This window comes from Callithrix jacchus, chromosome 15 (genome assembly GCF_049354715.1).
Source record: "Callithrix jacchus isolate 240 chromosome 15, calJac240_pri, whole genome shotgun sequence".
Lineage (NCBI taxonomy): Eukaryota > Metazoa > Chordata > Mammalia > Primates > Cebidae > Callithrix > Callithrix jacchus.
Genome location: NC_133516.1, coordinates 72,388,492 through 72,406,452, shown reverse-complemented (window position 1 = coordinate 72,406,452; position 17,961 = coordinate 72,388,492). Strand labels below are relative to the sequence as shown.

The window sequence follows — 17,961 nt, the reverse complement described above, 5'->3', positions numbered from 1 at the left end:
CACTGTAACCTCTGCCTCCCAGGTTCTCAAATAATTCTCCTTCCTCAGCCTCCCAAGTAGCTGGAATTACAGGCATGGGCCACCATGTCCCACTAATTTTTGTATTTTTAGTAGAGACGGGGATTCACCATGTTGGCCAGGCTGGTCTCAAACTCTTGACCTCAGGTGATCTGCCCACCTCAGCCTTGAAAAGTGCTGGGATTACAGGGGTGAGTCACTACACCTGGCTTGAAACGCTTTTTTAAAAAATCAAAAATATAACAATAAAGTGACTCACTCCAGAAAAGAAGAGAAGAAACCCTGTACTGAGCTTTCTGTATTCCATTTGAGTACAGACTTCCTACTAGCATTCAAATGGATAAAATATCACAGGAAACCCCTAAAGTTTTAAAAGTGAAATTAGGACCAATGGCCACAGTTCAGCCATCTATTTAATGATCAGAAATGATTGAAATTGTTCATACAATAAGGCTTCCTAAAGGTTATGCAAGACAAAATCATTTCTTTCTTTATTATTTTTTTTTAGAGATGAGGTCTTGCTCTGTTGCACAGGCTGGAGTAGAGTGGCTATTCACAGGTATGATCACAGCTCACTGCAGCCTCAAATTCCTGGGCTCAAGTAAGCCTCCTGCCTCAGCCTGTTGAGTGGTTGGGATTACAGGCATAAGACACCACACCTAGCAAGACCAAGTCATTTCTAACTGGAGGGGGAAAAAAAGGCAGTGTTTGAGGGGGATAGATATGAATGACTGCGCAGAGTAGAAAAGGGGAAAATCAGATTTAAAAGTTGGTGATGAAAAAATACCCCTGTATACTGTTGCCATCTGTTTATATCTCGGCTCCCTTACTATACAGTGAACTCCTTCAGGGACCTCATGGCCCTGTATTCACTTCTAGTTCTCCAGTAACAGGCAGACAGTATGGGCTCAATAAATATCTGTTGAATGAATCAGTAAGAAATAAAAGCATAAATCACATCACCTCAAATACATGGTTATATTAAAAAATGGAGATACATTTTAAAAATTCAAAATCCCAAATCAGAATTGCAAAGGACATTAAAAGATGGTCTACCCCATGGTTAAATTTATTAGAAATGTCAGAGGGAAAAAAAATCATTCAAAATTAAAATTAGGAGACAAATTTCTCATATAAGACTAAGAAGCCCTAAAATCCAATAAAAAATTAAAAAAAAAAAAAAAGACTAAGAAGCAATGCCTGTGGAAGACCTCTGTTTTCAAGCCATTATCTAGAAAATCAATATGGAATTGTCTCCAGTTTGCTACTGACTTTGGCGGCCACTTGGGAAATAAACATTTTCCATCTTTCCATGAATATAGTCTAACAAAATTATTTTTACTTTCTTATAATTTGATTAAAATTTTACTTGCAAAACATTTTAAAGTTAAAATTGAGACAACTGCTAAGGCTTTATAGAATATTATAGAATTTGTAGAGCACTAATGTAGAGGATCAGAAAAAAAAAGCCCTAATTAAAATTTCTAATAATTTAGTGCTTTGTCTTGCATACTGAAAGGAAAATTTTAGTAAGACAAAACTGTTCATAATTCATTGGTAACAAATATTCTTTAGTATCTTTTTATATATAAAACAAACATGGGATATTATCAGGAATTTCATTTATTCTTTTCTACTATTAGGAACTTTGGTTGTTTTATGTTGTAAGTTTATTAACATTTCATACATAATATTCTAATACAGGATAATATTATGCTTCCTTCCTTGAATTTTAATTTCAAACAACGCCTAAGACATTCTAAGTTTTAAAATGTACTGCAATGTAACAAGAGCTTTGTCTGATTTAGATTAAAATCTGACTGAGCAAAGACTCTTTTTGTATCTAACTCATTTTAGTGAACCTAGTTGCATGTAGTTTGCGTCCTCTGTTGGCTTTTTAAGTGAAAATGGTGTTAAAAATAATTGCCCTTTCCATAAATCACATAAATATGGTACAGGTGAATCACATAATGTGCTAACCTCTGCTTTTCATTTGAGAGTATCTCCAAATTCCAATTCTGTTGCTCAAAATTTTAATTATTCTTTTCAGCTGCTTGACATCTTCAACTGACTAAGCATGTCAATATTTTTAGCCAAAGAATTAATAAAGAGGTTGAACTGGACAGGGAGTATCCTGAAGCCATTAGAGATCTTGTTCCACGCTAACATTAATCTAAATTAGTAATCTTCACTCATTTATTCACTTACTCAGCTACAAATAATCAGTTATTATTTTCCCCCAAAGATATCACAAAAGACTGATAAATGTATTGCTGAAATCCAGCATACCCTATGTCTTCAGAGCATCTATATTCTACTAGTACAGTAATCATACCAAAAAAGAAAATGGGTTTAATCCTGGATAATTTGCATTTAGAAAATCTGTTTAATATCCTAGTAATTAGGACTTCCTTTATAAAGTACTTACTTATGTACTCCTAACCACTAGTCTTTACTGGTAATTAGTAAGTGCTAAGGAGACTGAAAATTTGTCTATTTTTCAAATAATTAACAGTACTCAGAAAATACCTTTGCACATCTAATTTTAAGATTTATTAAATAACTGAAATTAAACATTATAGTTTTAACTTAAGACTCATGGTGTTTTAAGAAACTTTATATTGTCTGGGTGTAGTGGCTCATACCTATAATCCTGGCACTTTGGAAGGCTGAGGTGGGCAGACTGCTTGAGCCCAGGAGTTTGAGACCAGCCTGGATAACATGGTAAGACCCTATCTCTACAAAACACACACATGCACACACACACACACACCACACACACGAATTAGCTGGGCATGGTAGGCTTGTATACCTGTAGTCCCAGCTACTTGGGAGGCTGAGATGGGAGGATCACCTGAGCCCAGGAGGCCCAGGTTGTAGTGAGTTGAGATTGTGCCATAGGCCGGAGTAGAGTGGTACTCTTTGTATCTGCTTGGTATCCAACATAGTATAGTTAGTGCCTTGCACAGAGTACTCTACTCCAGCCTGTGGCACAATCTCAGCTCCAGCCTGGGCAACAGAGGAAAACTTTGTCTCAAATAAAAATAAAAATAAATAAGAGAATCTTTAGATCATCAAGGCTAATACCATTTACTTTTCTTTGGTTATTCCATTATCCTGAGGTCCAAATTTTGTTTTGTTTTGTTTTGAGACAGAGTTTCGCTGTTGTTACCCAGACTGGAGTGCAATGGCATGATCTCGGCTCACCGCAACCTCCGCCTTCTGGGTTCAAGCAATTCTCCTGCCTCAGCCTCCCGAGTAGCTGGGACTACAGGGGCACCACCATGCCCAGCTAATTTTTGTATTTTTAGTAGAGATGGGGTTTCACCTCGTTGACCAGGATGGTCTCAGTCTCTTGACCTCGTGATCCACCCGCCTCAGCCTCCCAAAGTGCTGGTATTATAGGCGTGAGCCACCGTGCCCGGCCGGGGTCCAAATTTTTGTTGCTACACAAAAGTTTACTTTATACCATAAATCTATACTATTCAGGTAAAATAAAAATAACTAAAGATGAAGAACATTCTGTTTAGAAACCACCTGAAATGTCGATGAATATGTACTGACTTCTGCTTGTATTTTTGGGCTTCAGGTTTTTTATCCTCAGAAGACTGATACTCTCAAGAGGGAATACGAAGTAGCATAACAACAATAATGCATACTGATAATGTCAGAGAGTCAGAATTGAGGACAATGTCTATCTAGGGATAGGCTTTCATAGTGACCAAAATTCCCCATGGATATAAAAAAAACTCAGTACTGAAAAGATCTGCTTCCAGGTTAAAGGTGTCTGCTTTTGAACTATCTTTGTGAGGTTTATAAGGCAGCAATTATTCCATTTTATTTTTCCAAATGTTTAAGTTTTTTTGAGATGGGAGAATGGGGATGGTCTCATTATGGTGGCTAGGTTAGTCTTGAATCCTGGACTTAAGAGATTCTGCCTCAGACTCCCAAGTACCTGGGACTACAGGCACAAGCAAGGGTGCCCAGCTATCATTCAATTTTAAATATGAGGGATGTCGGGCTCATGAGAAGTTGGAATTATTTAAAGGCTAAGGACTAGTGAGAAATTAAGCTAAATCTGGAGCTCAGATATTTTAAATCCAAGTTCACAATTTTTATGACTATACTATGTCTTCTCCCATGGCCAATCCTAGTGGTCAGTCAACAATAACAACAAACTCTTAGCCTGTTTATGCTAAATGCAAAAACACAACTCTACTTAAAAGTAACAGGTTTTAAAGAGGCACTAATTATATACAGGTCAGCAACAACAGAAAGAAGTTATTGCATCTAATGAGAAACTCTCTCTGTAAAAGATACTAAGTCCAGGATATTTGCAGCCCAAGTCCTTCTCCCACCAAAATTTCAAGAAATCTATATTCTCAGTCATGTTCCATTTTATTTTATTTTATTTTTTTGAGATGGAGTCTCACTTCATCACCCAGGCTGGAGTGCAATGGCGTGGTCTCAGCTCACTGCACCCTCTGCCTCCCAGGTTGAAGCGATTCTCCTGCCTAAGCCTCCCGAGTAGCTGGGACTACAGGCGCATGCCACCATGCCTGGCTAATTTTTGAATTTTTAGTAGAGACAAGGTTTCACTATGTTGGCAAGGCTGGTCTTGAATTCCTGACCTCGTGATCCACCTGCCTCGGCCTCCCAAAGTGCTGGGGTGTGAGCTACTGTGCCCAGGCTATTTTATTTATTTATTTTTTTTGAGATGGAGTCTCACTCCGTTGCCCAGGCTGGAGTGCAGTGGTGCAATCTCAGCTCACTGCAACCTCCACTTCCTGGTTCAAGTGGTTCTCCTGCTTCAGCCTCCAGAGTAGCTGGGATTACAGGTGCCTGCCACCATGCCCGGCTAATTTTTGTATTTTTAGTAGAGACAGGGTTTTATCATGTTGGCCAGGCCGGTCTTGAACTCCTGACCTCAGGTGATTCGCCCACCTTGGCCTCCCAAAGTGCTAGGATTACAGGTGTGAGCCACTGCACCCAGCCATGTTCCATTTTATATCTATGCTTAGTTCCATAAATGCAGACTGATGCACTCCAGAATCACTTGCTGCTTAGTAAGTGGTCTATGCCCAAAGTTTATTTAATTCTCATGTTTGTAAGAAACTAATCAATTTTGACAGATACAATTCATGTGAATGTCATCATTTAAAAGTGTACGTATGTATCTTATAACACTCATTTCACTATGAATTTTTACTAATTTCAAATTACAACTTACTAATTGGTACAACTAGAGATTAATATCCTGTAATAAGATACGCTACTCCTACTTAAGGCAAATTTTGTTTCTGAAAAATAATATGCAAAGTAATAATTTACATATGAAATAATACTTATTACATTGGACTTAAAAATAGTCATTCAAAGACATCCTAGGCCAGGCACAGTGGCTCATGCCTGTAATCCCAGCACTTTGGAAGGCCAGGGTAGGTGGATCACTTTAGGTCAGGAGTTTGAGACCAGCCTGGCCAACATGGTAAAACCCCAACTCTACTAAAAAAAAAAAAAAAAAAAAAAAAAATTAGCCAGGCATGGTGGTGGGTGCCTGTAATCCCAGCTACTTGGGAGGGTGAGACTGGAGAATTGCTTGAACCCAGGAGGTGGAGGTTGCAGTGGGCCAAGATTGCTTGAATCCAGGAGGTAGAGGTTGCAGTGAGCCGAGATCACACTCCAGCCTGGGTGATAGAGCAAGACACGGAGGAAAGGAGGGCGGGTGGACGGATGGAAGAATGGATGGAAAGAAAAGAAAGAGAGAGAGGGACAGAGAGAGAGAGAGAAAGAAAGAAAGAGAAAGTGAGAAAGAGAAAGAAAGTGAGAAAGGAGGGAAAGAGGGAAAGAGGGGAGGGAAGGGAAGAGAAGGGAAGGGATCATACGTTGAATGCGTTTGAAAACAAATAATCACTCTACTCAAAGTTATAAGGTTTTTGTTTAAATCTAGATTTTCCTATACATGGGCTGTTCTAGTTTATGCAAAATCCCTCATTTACTGTCTATAGAGTTTGAATTTAGGAATTATAATCAGATAAGAAATTGCTTTTTAAATCAAATATAACTGACTAAAAAGTTGGAATTCGTGAGAAGTCGCAGGTCTATTTCTGAAAGCCATAGGAAAACATTATTATTTTATTATTATTTTTGAGACAGGGTCTTGCTTTGTTGCCCAGGCCGAAGTGCAGTGGCACAATCACCACTCATTGCAGCCTCGACCTTCTGGGCTCAAGCAATTCTTCCACCTTAGCCTCCTGATGAGCTGGAACTACAGGCACATACTACCACACCCAGCTAATTAAAAAATTTTTTTGTAGAGTTAGGGTCTCACACTATGTGAGAGATCAAATGATCCTCCCACTTGATCTCCCAAAATGCTGGAGTTACAGGTGTGAGCCACCATGCCTGGCCATTCTATTTTAAAAACCAATCATCTGAGTACTGTGAAATCTAAAGATTTTGAGAGGTTATCTCAAGCAAAACATTCTTGTTTTATAGATGAGAAATAAAAACTCTGGTAGGTTAACTGAACATATCTAATTGAAGTAGGACTGGAACTAGAGCCTCTTGAGGTTCAACTCTCTCCAATGTTAATCGCACACCTGTAATTCCAGCATTTTGGGAGGCTGAGGCAGGAGGATTGCTTAAGCCCAGGAGTTCCAGAGCAGCCTAGGCAACATAGTGAGAACCTGACTCTACAAAAAATAAAAAAAAATTAGCTAGGTGTAGTGGTGCACACCTGTAGTCCCAGACACTCAGGCGGCCAAGGCAGGAGGATGGCTTGAGCCCAGAAGAGGGAGGCTGCAATGAGCAGTGATCATGCCACTGCGGCACTCTACCCTGGGTGACAGAGTGCATTAAGACCTTGTCTCAAAAAAAAAGAGACAACTGAGGCCCTAGTGGTCATGAAATCTAGAGCCCTTGTCTCCAAGGTGAAAATGTTCACTTTGATCAGTCTGAACCACAACCAGACTGTGAGAACACAACCAGAGGTCAGTGAGAACTGAAGATTTTTGCCATACTCTAATCCAGTTTTCATGCCTGAACCAAAGTAACTGAGTATAGTTCTTTAGACTTGCTCATTGTTTGAGGTATCAACAGCTGTAACTGGGATAGTCTACAGGTGACTTTATTCTCTTTTTTCACCCATCCAACTCCAAAACTCATAGGTGATCTGGCATATAATTAATTCACTAGAGAATAGTATTGAGTCAAATGATGCCAGCAATTTGCCACTGCGTGCACTAGAGAAAACATAAGATTAACAGGCAAAAACTGGAACTGTTTCTTTAAATAACCTATGACATTTGGTATACTATGTATAATAAAACATATGCATGATAAATGTAAATGCAATGATATAAAATGGAAAGGCAACATTCATTTAGGAAATATGTAATAAAAGTTCTGTCTTCCTCTGCTGCTCTCTCAAATTTTGTGACCTGATTCTATTCTCTAAAAATGGAGGCCCAATAGCACAAGCCTGTAATCCCAGATACTTGTGAGGCTGGAGCAGGAGAAGAGCTTGAGCCCAGGAATTAAGGCTGTGGTGCACTATGATTGTGCCTGTAAACAGCCACTGACAACACAGTGGGACCACCATCTCAAAAAAAAAGGGCAGGGGGAGAAAATGGAGTTGTTAGAAATTAAAAGAATTACCTGAAGATGCAGTTACAGTAAGTTTCTTCTAAACCACCTACTTCCCAATTTAATTCTCCCATATTAATCCTTAACAGTCGTTACTTCTTAAAGATGTGTTTTAAATTATCAGCTTCCTACTATTGCCCATTATCTTCCTAATAGCTCTTGTGTGAGAATCATCTCAGAGTATTGGGTCTTTCATTCTGAACAACTAATCTCTAGTGACAACTATTAACAGAATAAATTAAAAGCCTCTGTTTCTAGGGGGGAAAAAAAACTTCTTGTAACCCCAACTGATAATTGTAAAACAGGACAATATGGGATACAGTTCTTCAATAAGGAAGAAAGCAGCATCATCTTTGGGAGCAGAGAGGGTGAGAGAATGTCAAAGATACTTGTCATTAAATTTCAACTGGGCATCAAAACAAATTCTTCCCATTTTAAAATTACAAACCTATTTGTAATATCTTGGTGAACTTCTGTGGGTATACCAATAGTGTAAATCCCTAGCAGTTTATCAGAGACTGTATACATTTTGCACTTTGACAGAGATTACAAATTGCTTTCCTGGAAGATTGCAGTAATTTAACACTACTACCAACAGTGTAGGTGAATGACTATGCCAGCTCCAGGTGTCAAAGTTTTGTATTTTGATTAATCTGATAATTAAAATGAGATCTTATTTTCACTTATCATTTGTATTTCTCTGATTATGGGTAAAACTGACCATCTGGAAACTCAAACTTTTAACTGGAAAGTAAGGAATGCCATAGGTTCATTTGGTATATAATATGACAATCATACGTACATCTATAACAACCATACATATTCCCATTTCTGTTAGAACTTTTGGAGCCCGGAAAATATCTCTTCCCTGAAGTTGCAATCAGGGTATAATTAAAAAGATACCTAGATTTTTCAAACAGATAATGTGCATGAGGCACCAATGGGGCAAAAAAGCCAACTTTAATCAAGCTTATACACTCCTCAAGAAGGATTCTCTATAAACTTTTCTTCCTAAGTTTCCAATGAACATAAAATACATTCTTCCACTCATGTATCAATCTAAACAGTTTGTATTCTCCACCTATTCTCAGACTTCAATCAGTTCACATTTCATTAAGAGGAAATCAGAATTAAAGGACACATTATAATCCTACTTCCTGGGCTTACAGAACTCAGAATTTTCCATTTTACTTATCTGAAAAATAATACTGGATGGTTCAGCAAACTGATTTTAAATCGGAGACAGGCTCCTAAGTATATCTGCCCAGCAGAGGACTCCCTGTATTCTAGGTACTGAAGATATGCACATGCAATTGACACATACGTACACACCCACCCTCCCATTCTTTTTTCTTTCTTACTCTTACACATAGGAGATAGTTACGGTAACAGAGAAAGTATCTCCGAAGTTCTTTGTCTTTTTTGAAGACAAATGTTTTCCTTTCTATATCCAACCCTGTCCCCATCCTACCTTAAAATTTACTCTATCTGCTCTGTGCTTGAAGTGAAACGTAAATAAATTTAAGTCCAAATGAGCCTACCTTTATGTTGACATTTCTTATTTTCCAGTTAAGTCATCTCCTTTTAGTTCTCTGTACTTCTAAACTGTCTAATTTTTATGGTATATATATTTTTTACTTGACATTGTGAGTGTTTAAGTCTGAGACTGTGTCTTATACATTCTTGAATTCCTTACAGCACCCACCATATTACTTTATGCTGAGTGGCCAGTCACCGTTTCATTCTTACATTAAATAAGTTCATATTTATAAAGTGTGTCTGTAACTGAGTACCTCCATTTTTTAAAGAGACAGAATGAGTTATTTAAAAATTTTTTTTCTCTCTTTTCCCATTCCCCCTTTTCCCCTGTATCCCACTTCCTACTTAGCTCTTTAGAAATGCAATTATAACCTGCTACCTCCTCTTCACCAGACATTCCCTACAGGGCAAATTCATCTAACTATGTACTTAGAAGCTCCAGAGTGGAATTCTCCTACCAGGAGAGAGACAACAGTCTATTTACAACCAAAAGTACATCTGCAATGAAACTCTCTCTGACCTGGAGAGTTTTGGCCATCTTTTTTTTTTTTTTTGAGATGGAGTTTTGCTCTTGTTGCCCAGGCTGGAGTGCAATGGCATGATCTCAGCTTGCCGCAACCTCTGCCTCCTGGGTTCAAGTGGTTCTTCTGCTTCAGCATCCCAAGTAGCTGGGATTACAGGCATGTGCCACTGCACCCGGCTAATTTTGCATTTTTAGTAGAGACAGGGTTTCTCCACGTTGGTCAGGCTGGTCTCAAACTCCCGACTTCAGGTGATCTGCCTGCCTTGGCCTCCCAAAGTACTGGGCTTACAGGTGTAAGTGAGTCACTGTGCCTGGCCTCAGCCACTTTTACAATCTAATTCTGCCCATGAAGGTGCCAGTGATTGCCAGCTCAACTGCCTGGCAGATAAACATCCTCACCTGTTTGCTTCCTCCACTGCGTGCCATTCATGCTAAGTTCCCTTTTAAAAGCACCTGCTTTCTGCTCCCAAGCTGAAGTGGTACTCTTACAGGCGGGAGGCCTATCCTTCTTCCCCTAAGCTAGCTTTGGAATAAAAAGGCACTCTCTTTATACCAGAGCCCACTGTTATTACCGAACTCTGCAAGTGGCGAGTGACTAAATCTGTATTTCAGTTACATTTCAACTAGTGTTGGCACATAACAAATCCTATTTAAGTTACTAAATAAGAAACTGATCAATTTCTCTAATGAATTTTCCCCTTCAGCATGTAAATCTTCTTTCTCCCATCTTAAATAAACTTGACTCCATTCCCTCCACCAGTTATTTCCCCACTTCTCCCTACTGCAGTGTAACTCATAAAGATTATTTAAACTCACTGTCTACAAATTACTTTCTTCTCATTCTCAAACCCACTCAGCTGGCTTTTATCTCATCAGTCTACTAAAAAGTTTTTGCTGAGTTGTCCAATCATCTCCAAATTACTAAATCCAAAGAGAAGTTCTTAGTCCTCCTCTTATTTGACCCGTTCAGCATCATTTGACATACTCGGTATTTCCTTTCTCCTATGAAGAATTTCCATACTTGGTTTTCCAGTACACCATCCTCTCTGGATTTTCCTCATCTCTCAGAGGCCAATCTTCTTCCTTTTCTTCTTCTAAAATTGGAATGCTTAGAGCTCATTCCTTTTTTGTTTTATCTATGTTTATTTCCTTGTAATGACTTCACCTCTCTCATAACTTTGTCATCTAATTGTGATACCTCCCTAAATTACATTTTCTGCCTAGAACTTTCTCTTTAGTCTTTTATGACTCTAAGAGTCTCTAGACTCATAAATGTCACTTGTCTATTCAACATTTCCACTTACATGGCTGATGAACACCTGAAACTGAACTCCAGTTCTTTTCCACAAAACCTGCCCTCCCAGCAGCATTTAATCTCAATGACAAAATCTATCCTTCCAGCGGTTCAGGTTAAAATCCGCAGTTATTCCTCTCTTTCATGACTTACATCAAACCCACTGAAAATTCTGTTAGCATTGCCTTCAAAATACATCTAAAATCTAACCACATCTTATAATCTTCACTTGTACTTTAAACCATGATCATATATTGTTTGAGTTACTAAAATGGCCTCCCAACAGATCTATATTGCCCCAGTATCTGTTCTTAATACTACAACCAGAATGATTCTTTAAAAACCTAAGTCAAATCATGTTAGTCCTCCGCTTAAAATTCTTCAATGAATTCCTCCGATACTGTGAAATACATAGTTGACCCTTGAACAATACAGGTTTGAAATACATGGATCCACTTATATGCAGATTTTTCCTGTATTTTGGAAAATATTTTGGAGATCTGCAACAACTAGGAAAAAAAGGTGAGCTGCATAACCTAGAAATACCAAAAATTAAAAGATATTGTGAATGAATGCATAAAATATATGCAGATACTGTTTATCATTTAATACCATAAAATCTATACAAATCTATCAAAATTTATACAAACATATGATGCCATTGGCAGTCAAGAGAACTATAAACAGAGATGCAGTAATAAATCATAACTGCATAAAATTATCTGTAGTATATACTGTGGTACTGTAAAAATTTCACAGCCACCTCCAGTTGCTAGCAATGAGTGAAGTATTGCAAGTATCTGCTTAAAATGCATGCGACATTAATCACCTCTAAATGATAAGTTCCTGTCTCCAGCACACTGTGTATCTCAGTAAAAAGTGATCTCCTGGGGGTTCTCTATTATTTTTCATTGTGTTTAGTGTAATACTGTAAACCTTGAATAATACCATGAGATATATAAGAAGTGTGACTAGTGACACTGATGTGCTCCCAAGAAGCAGAGAAAATGTCAGGACATTACAAGAAAAAACTGACATGATATGTACCATAGGTTGAGGTCTGCTGTTGCGGTTGCCTGCCATTTCATACAGACAATTTGTCATGTAAACATATGTAAATACAGTACTGCAAATGTATTTTATCTTCCTTTATAATTTTAATAGCATTTTAACATTAAAATATTTTACTTATTTTAAAATTAACATTTTTCTTATGATTTTCTCAACATTTTTTTCTCTATCTTACTGAAAGAATAGAGTATGTAATACATAAAACATACAAAATAAGTGTTAATAACAGTTTATGTTATTGGTAAGGGTCTGGTCAGCAACAGAATGTTAGTAAACCTTTGGGGGAGTCAAATGTCATACATGGATCTTTGTGTGCGAGGGTCCAGCACCCCTAATCCCCACTTTGATCAAAAGTCAACTGTATTTGATCTTCCTCTCCTTTTCCTGGCATACAACTACTAAAATCTTTGGAATCTCCAAAGTGCTGTGTCTTTTTGTATGCTAATAAGATGGCTGATGGTTGGCAGCTTCAGGATTAGCCGAAAGACCAAGGCATAATTAGAGAATTGGCACTTCAGCCCCATCCCCCCAACCTCTGAGGGTAAAGGAAGGAGAGTGAAGGTTAAATTAATCACCAATGGCAAGCAATTTAATCAATCATGCCCATGTAATGAAGCTTCCATGAAACCCCAAAAGGACAGTTAGGGAGCTTCCAGATAGCTGAACATGTGGAGTTTCCTGGAGGGTGGAGGCTTAATAGAAACACACTTCCCATATGCCTTGCCTATGCACCTTTTCTTTATAATAAGCCAGTATACACATTTCCTTGAATTCTGTGAGCCACTCTAGCAAATTAACTGAACCCAAGAAGAAGGTTGTGGAAACCCCAATTTACAGCCAGTTGATCAGAAGTACAAGCAAAATAACCTGGGGCTTTCAATGGGCACTAGAAGTGTGATGCAGTCTGTGGGACTCAGTCCTCAACTAGTGTGATCTGATACTATCTCCAGGTAGACAGAGTCAGAATTGAATGGAATTAAAGGATACCCAGCTGGTGTCTGCTGAAGAATTACTTGCTGGTGGGAAGAAATCCCCACAGATCTGGTGTCAGAAGTGTGTTGTGAGAAGATAGTGGGAGAAACTGAGTCTGTTTTTTCCACTCAATTTCCTTTACACTCAAATGGCCTTCAAAGGCATATCTCATCTGGCCTTCTTTGTGGCAGATTAATAGTCACATTCATCCAATTTTGTATGCCCTTCCCTTTATAATTTGGCTTTCCCACTCCTGTCAAGAGGCGGCTTCTGGCAAGGCATGGTGTTTCATGTCTATAATCTCAGCATTTAGGCCGAGGCAGGAGGATCACTTGAGCTCAGGAGTTTTACACCAAGCCTCAGCAACATGGTGAGATCCCATCTCTACAAAAATAAATAAATTAGAAGAGCACTGTGGCACGTATCCATGGTCCCACCTACTCAGGAGGCTGAGCTGAGAGGATGGCTTGAGCCCAGGAGGTCCAGGCTGCAGTGAGCTGTGTCCATGCCAGTGTACGCTAGCCTGGGCAACAGAGTGAGACCCTGTCTTAAAAAAAAAAAAAAAAAAAAAAAAGAGGTGGAATATATTTCTCTATCCAGTGAAATTGGCTTTGGTAATGGTCTTGTTTTGGCCAAGCAAAATGTTAGCAAATGTGATACAAGCAGAGGCTTAAGAAGTATTTGTGTATTGGAGTTTGCCTTTTCTTGCAGCACTGAGACCTCCAGCATACTTTCCATCTCAGTTATTGACAACCTCATCCTTATAATAGTTACTCAGGCTAAAATCCTTGTAGCTCATCTACCTGGATAAGTATTAAAAAGAAAAAATAAAATCCGTGAGGTCCAGCCAACAGCCAGTACCTACTCCCAGACACATGAGGAAGGAAAGTCTTTTTTTTTTTCTTTTTTTTTTTTTTTTGAGATGGAGTCTCACTCTGTCGCCTGGGCTGGAGTGCAGTGGGCTCACTGCAACCTCTGCCTCCTGGGTTCAAGCAAGTATCCTGCCTCAGCTCCCCCAAGCAGCTGGGATTACAGGTGCCCACCACTAAGCCTAGCTAATTTAAAAATATTTTTTAGTAGAGAAAGGGTTTCACCATGTTGGCCAGGCTGGTCTCGAACTCCTGACCTCATGATTCGCCCACCTTGGCCTCCCAAAGTGCTGGGATTATAGGCATGCCACCACTCCCAGTGGGAGGGCATCTTAGACCATCCAGGTCCACCAGAGCCTCCCAACAACTATAATGATAGGAGGCAAGATCAGCCTAAGAACCACCTGGTGGAGCCCAGCCCAAATGGCTGATTCAAAATTGTGAGCAAATAAAATAGTTATGTTAACCTACTAATTTATTTTTATTTTATTTTTTAAAGACAGTCTCACTCTGTCAGCCAGGCTGGAGTGCAGTAGCCTCATCATAGTTCACTGCAGTCTCAAACTCCTGAGCTCAAGCAATTCTCCCACCTTAACCTCCTGAATAGCTGCGACTACAGGCACACACCATCGTGCCTGGCTAATTTTTTTTTTTTTCCTAAAGACAAGATCTCACCATGTTGCTCACCCTGATCTTGAATTCCTGGTCTCAAGTGATCCTCTTGCCTCAACCTCCTGAGTCCCTGGGATTATAGGTGCAAGTCACTGTGCCTGGCTAAGCCACTACGTTTTAAGTCAGTTTGTTACACAGCAATAGATAACTAAGACATTGTATTTAATCTTTCACACTCCCGATTCCCACCATTCTTTCCTTCCTTGATTCTTGCTCTAGTCATACCAACTAACCTCTTTTAATTCCTTGTAAACACAGTGAAAACTCCTGCAGTTATTCTGGTTGTACCCTCTGCCAGGAATGCTCATTCCTCAGCTGAATGACTAACCTGTTCTCCTCTTTCAAGCCTTCCTTCAAATATCTTGTTTTAAATCAAGCTTATGCTTACTGTTCTATTAAAAATGGCAGTCTACCCTCAATGCCCAGCACTTTCAACCCTCTTCTCTCCTCTCTCTCACTTTCTTTCACTTTGTCACCTAGGCTGGAGTGGAATGGCAATTTAGCTCACTGCAACCTCTACCCCGACCCTCCAAGCGTTCAAACAATCCTCCCACTTCAGCCTTCAGTAGCTGGTACCACAGGCATGAGACTGCACACGCTCTATGAACAGTTCATTCCAAATTACAGAATGAACAGTTTGAAGGATTTGAGAAGATAAAACTCTAGGAAATAAATGGAGAGGTTTCAAAAAGTAGGACACTATAGAACCCACTCTAGATTTGTTGAACTCAGACCTATATTGTAATTTGTACACTACCATGCTTGATGATTGTTTTCATGTTTTTGGTAGAGATGGGGGTCTCACCATGTTGCCCAAGCTGATCTCGAACTCCTGAGCTCAAGAGATCTGTCTGTCTCAGCCTCCAAAAGAGCTGGGATTACAGGCATGAGCCACCAAGCCTGGCTGCATTACTGTTTTTACAGTCTCATCTTTCTCTAACATACTCTATAATTTACTTTTTCATTTTTTGTCAAATTTCCCAACAAAAATGCTGTATGAGTGCAAAGTATTTGTCTATTTTGTTCACTGATCAATCTGAAGCCCATCTCATACCCTATACTCTAGTACACAGCAGATTCTCAACAACTATTTGGCTTACAACAACTATTTGGCTTACAACAACTATTGGCTTACAACAGGATCTGTTTAGATAGGGTATACTAGAGTTGATGTTTAATAATTTCTCATATAAATCAAAATAATCTATGACAAATGAATTTAAGCTTTAAACGGTTCTTGACTGCTTTTCATCCATCATTCAAATCACTACTCTAGCTATTTCTTTTGAGTGGTACTCAATTAAAAAATTCTACAATAACAAAATAACATGGGCAGACCATTTGTTGTTCTTACGGAATTTAATCTTTATGTGGCACTAAGAGACCTACTGAATAATGAGATTTAGGTCAAGCGGCAGTTTGAAGGTTTAGATGTGAGGGGAGTTTTATCAACCAATGTTGATAACATTTTATCAAACCAATGTAGATAACATTTGTTTAAAAGGTATAGCATCCATAAGTAATTATACATATATGTTCTAAATTGCCACTGTTAATTCTGGGCATTTGTAGAGAAAACTGAGGCACTGTCAAAATTCTCAAAGAGTTATCTGGAATGTCTGCATTACCTACTTGACTTTAACATAAACGCAAAGATGTGTGGCATTGCAGGGTTACTGAAAAGGGGGAATTATTAATCTTTATAATATATTCCCAGATGTTTACCAATTCTAATCTTGCAAATTACAATATAGATATGAGTTCAACAAATATAGAGTAGGTTCTGTAGTGTCCTTTTCTAAACTTCTCCATTTATTTCCTAGAGTCAGCTACACTTTCTCTTCTCAAATCTTGCCTTCAAAACATTAATTCTGTAATCTGGAATGAACTCTTCAGTGTGTGCAATCTCATGCAAGGAGGTCATTTACGAGCCCCTATCTATAGCAGCTTCATGTATCCAGATTGTTTTATAAAGTTTTAGATACTAGGAGAATGTACTTCATTTTTGAACATTTTAATCATTGTTTCAATGAGAATATTTTAGTTTACCAGGAATGAAAAGTTTGGGTAAGAGAGAGAGAGACAAAGGTAGGGAAGCAAAGAAATAGTTTAATCTAGGGGTCCCCAACCCAGGGCTGCAGACCAGTATAGGTCAGTTGCCTGTTAGGAACCAGGTCACACAGTAGGAGGTGAGCAGCGAACAACTGAGTATTACCACCTGAGCTCCACCTCCTGTCAGATTAGTGGTGGCATTAGATTCTCATAGGAGCACAAATGCTACTGTGAACTGTGCTTGCGAGGGATCTAGGTTGCATGCTCCTTATGAGACTCTAACTAATGCCTGACTCTAACTAATGATCTGAGGTGAAACAGTTTCATCCCAAAACCATCTCACTCCAACTTCCCCCACAGGCACCCTGACCCCATTTGTGGAAAAACTGTCTTCCACAAAACTGGTCCCTGGTGCCAAAAAGGTTGAGGACTGCTGGTTTAATCTACAGTCACTCACTCAGGTACTAACTATATATATATTTTATTATCATACTCTATTTTTGTAAGTTAAGGCAATCACCAAATAAAATCAATTAAAAATGTTTAAATTATGTTTTATGTCCCCCCCACCTGACTATCAATAATGAAGAAAAAGGAGTTAACTTCTCTTTTACTGTTATTCTCCACCCACTATTCCTTTAGGACTCTCCTATGAATCCTTTCCTTCTGATCACCCCATTCGCCCTAGGCTAGCATTCTTAATAAAATAGATAAGTAAACTGACCTTTTATAACCTCAGAACAAACAAAGATGTGCCAGGGTTTTTTAATCCAAGATATATAACAAACAACAGAAAAAGAGGGTACAGACCAGAGGCACAAATCTGTTTAAAAAGTTGGCATTTAAATTATCAACCATAAGGCATAAGAGGGTAATTTAATATCAAACTTCAGAGTGAAAAATCTGTTTGGATCTTAAATCCAACTGCTCAATAGTAAACAATGAATGTACATTAACTTCAGAATCAGGTAAAACTATAAAGAATCTGCTTTGCTTTAGTATTTATCGCTTAGAAAATACGTATCATTTATAAGACCAACTGAAAGAAATGGTAAAATCAAACTATAGGCTGTTTGCACTCAAGACTATGGATGAATGTGAAAATAGTGATTGTGTTGAATAAAGTTAGATCATTTTCCAATCCAGTTTTATCTCAGAGATCTGTTCTGCTGATCTGGAGATACAAGTTTAACACTGAGATATGTGTAGACTGCTTTACAATTCAGAAAATTTCCAAGTCCTTGGGGAAAATACTTTGAAAGTAAGTAGCTGAGCACTAAGGAATCTTTCTTTCTTTCTTTTTT

The 17,961-nt window shown here is 38.6% G+C and overlaps 1 protein-coding gene across 36 annotated transcripts in view; it reads right to left on the bottom strand.

Annotated features, from left to right (window-relative positions):
- TMCC1 (transmembrane and coiled-coil domain family 1) overlaps window positions 1-17,961 on the bottom strand; it is a 254,921-nt gene that overhangs the window by 59,231 nt on the left and 177,729 nt on the right. The gene's annotated exons all lie outside the window — the stretch shown is intronic.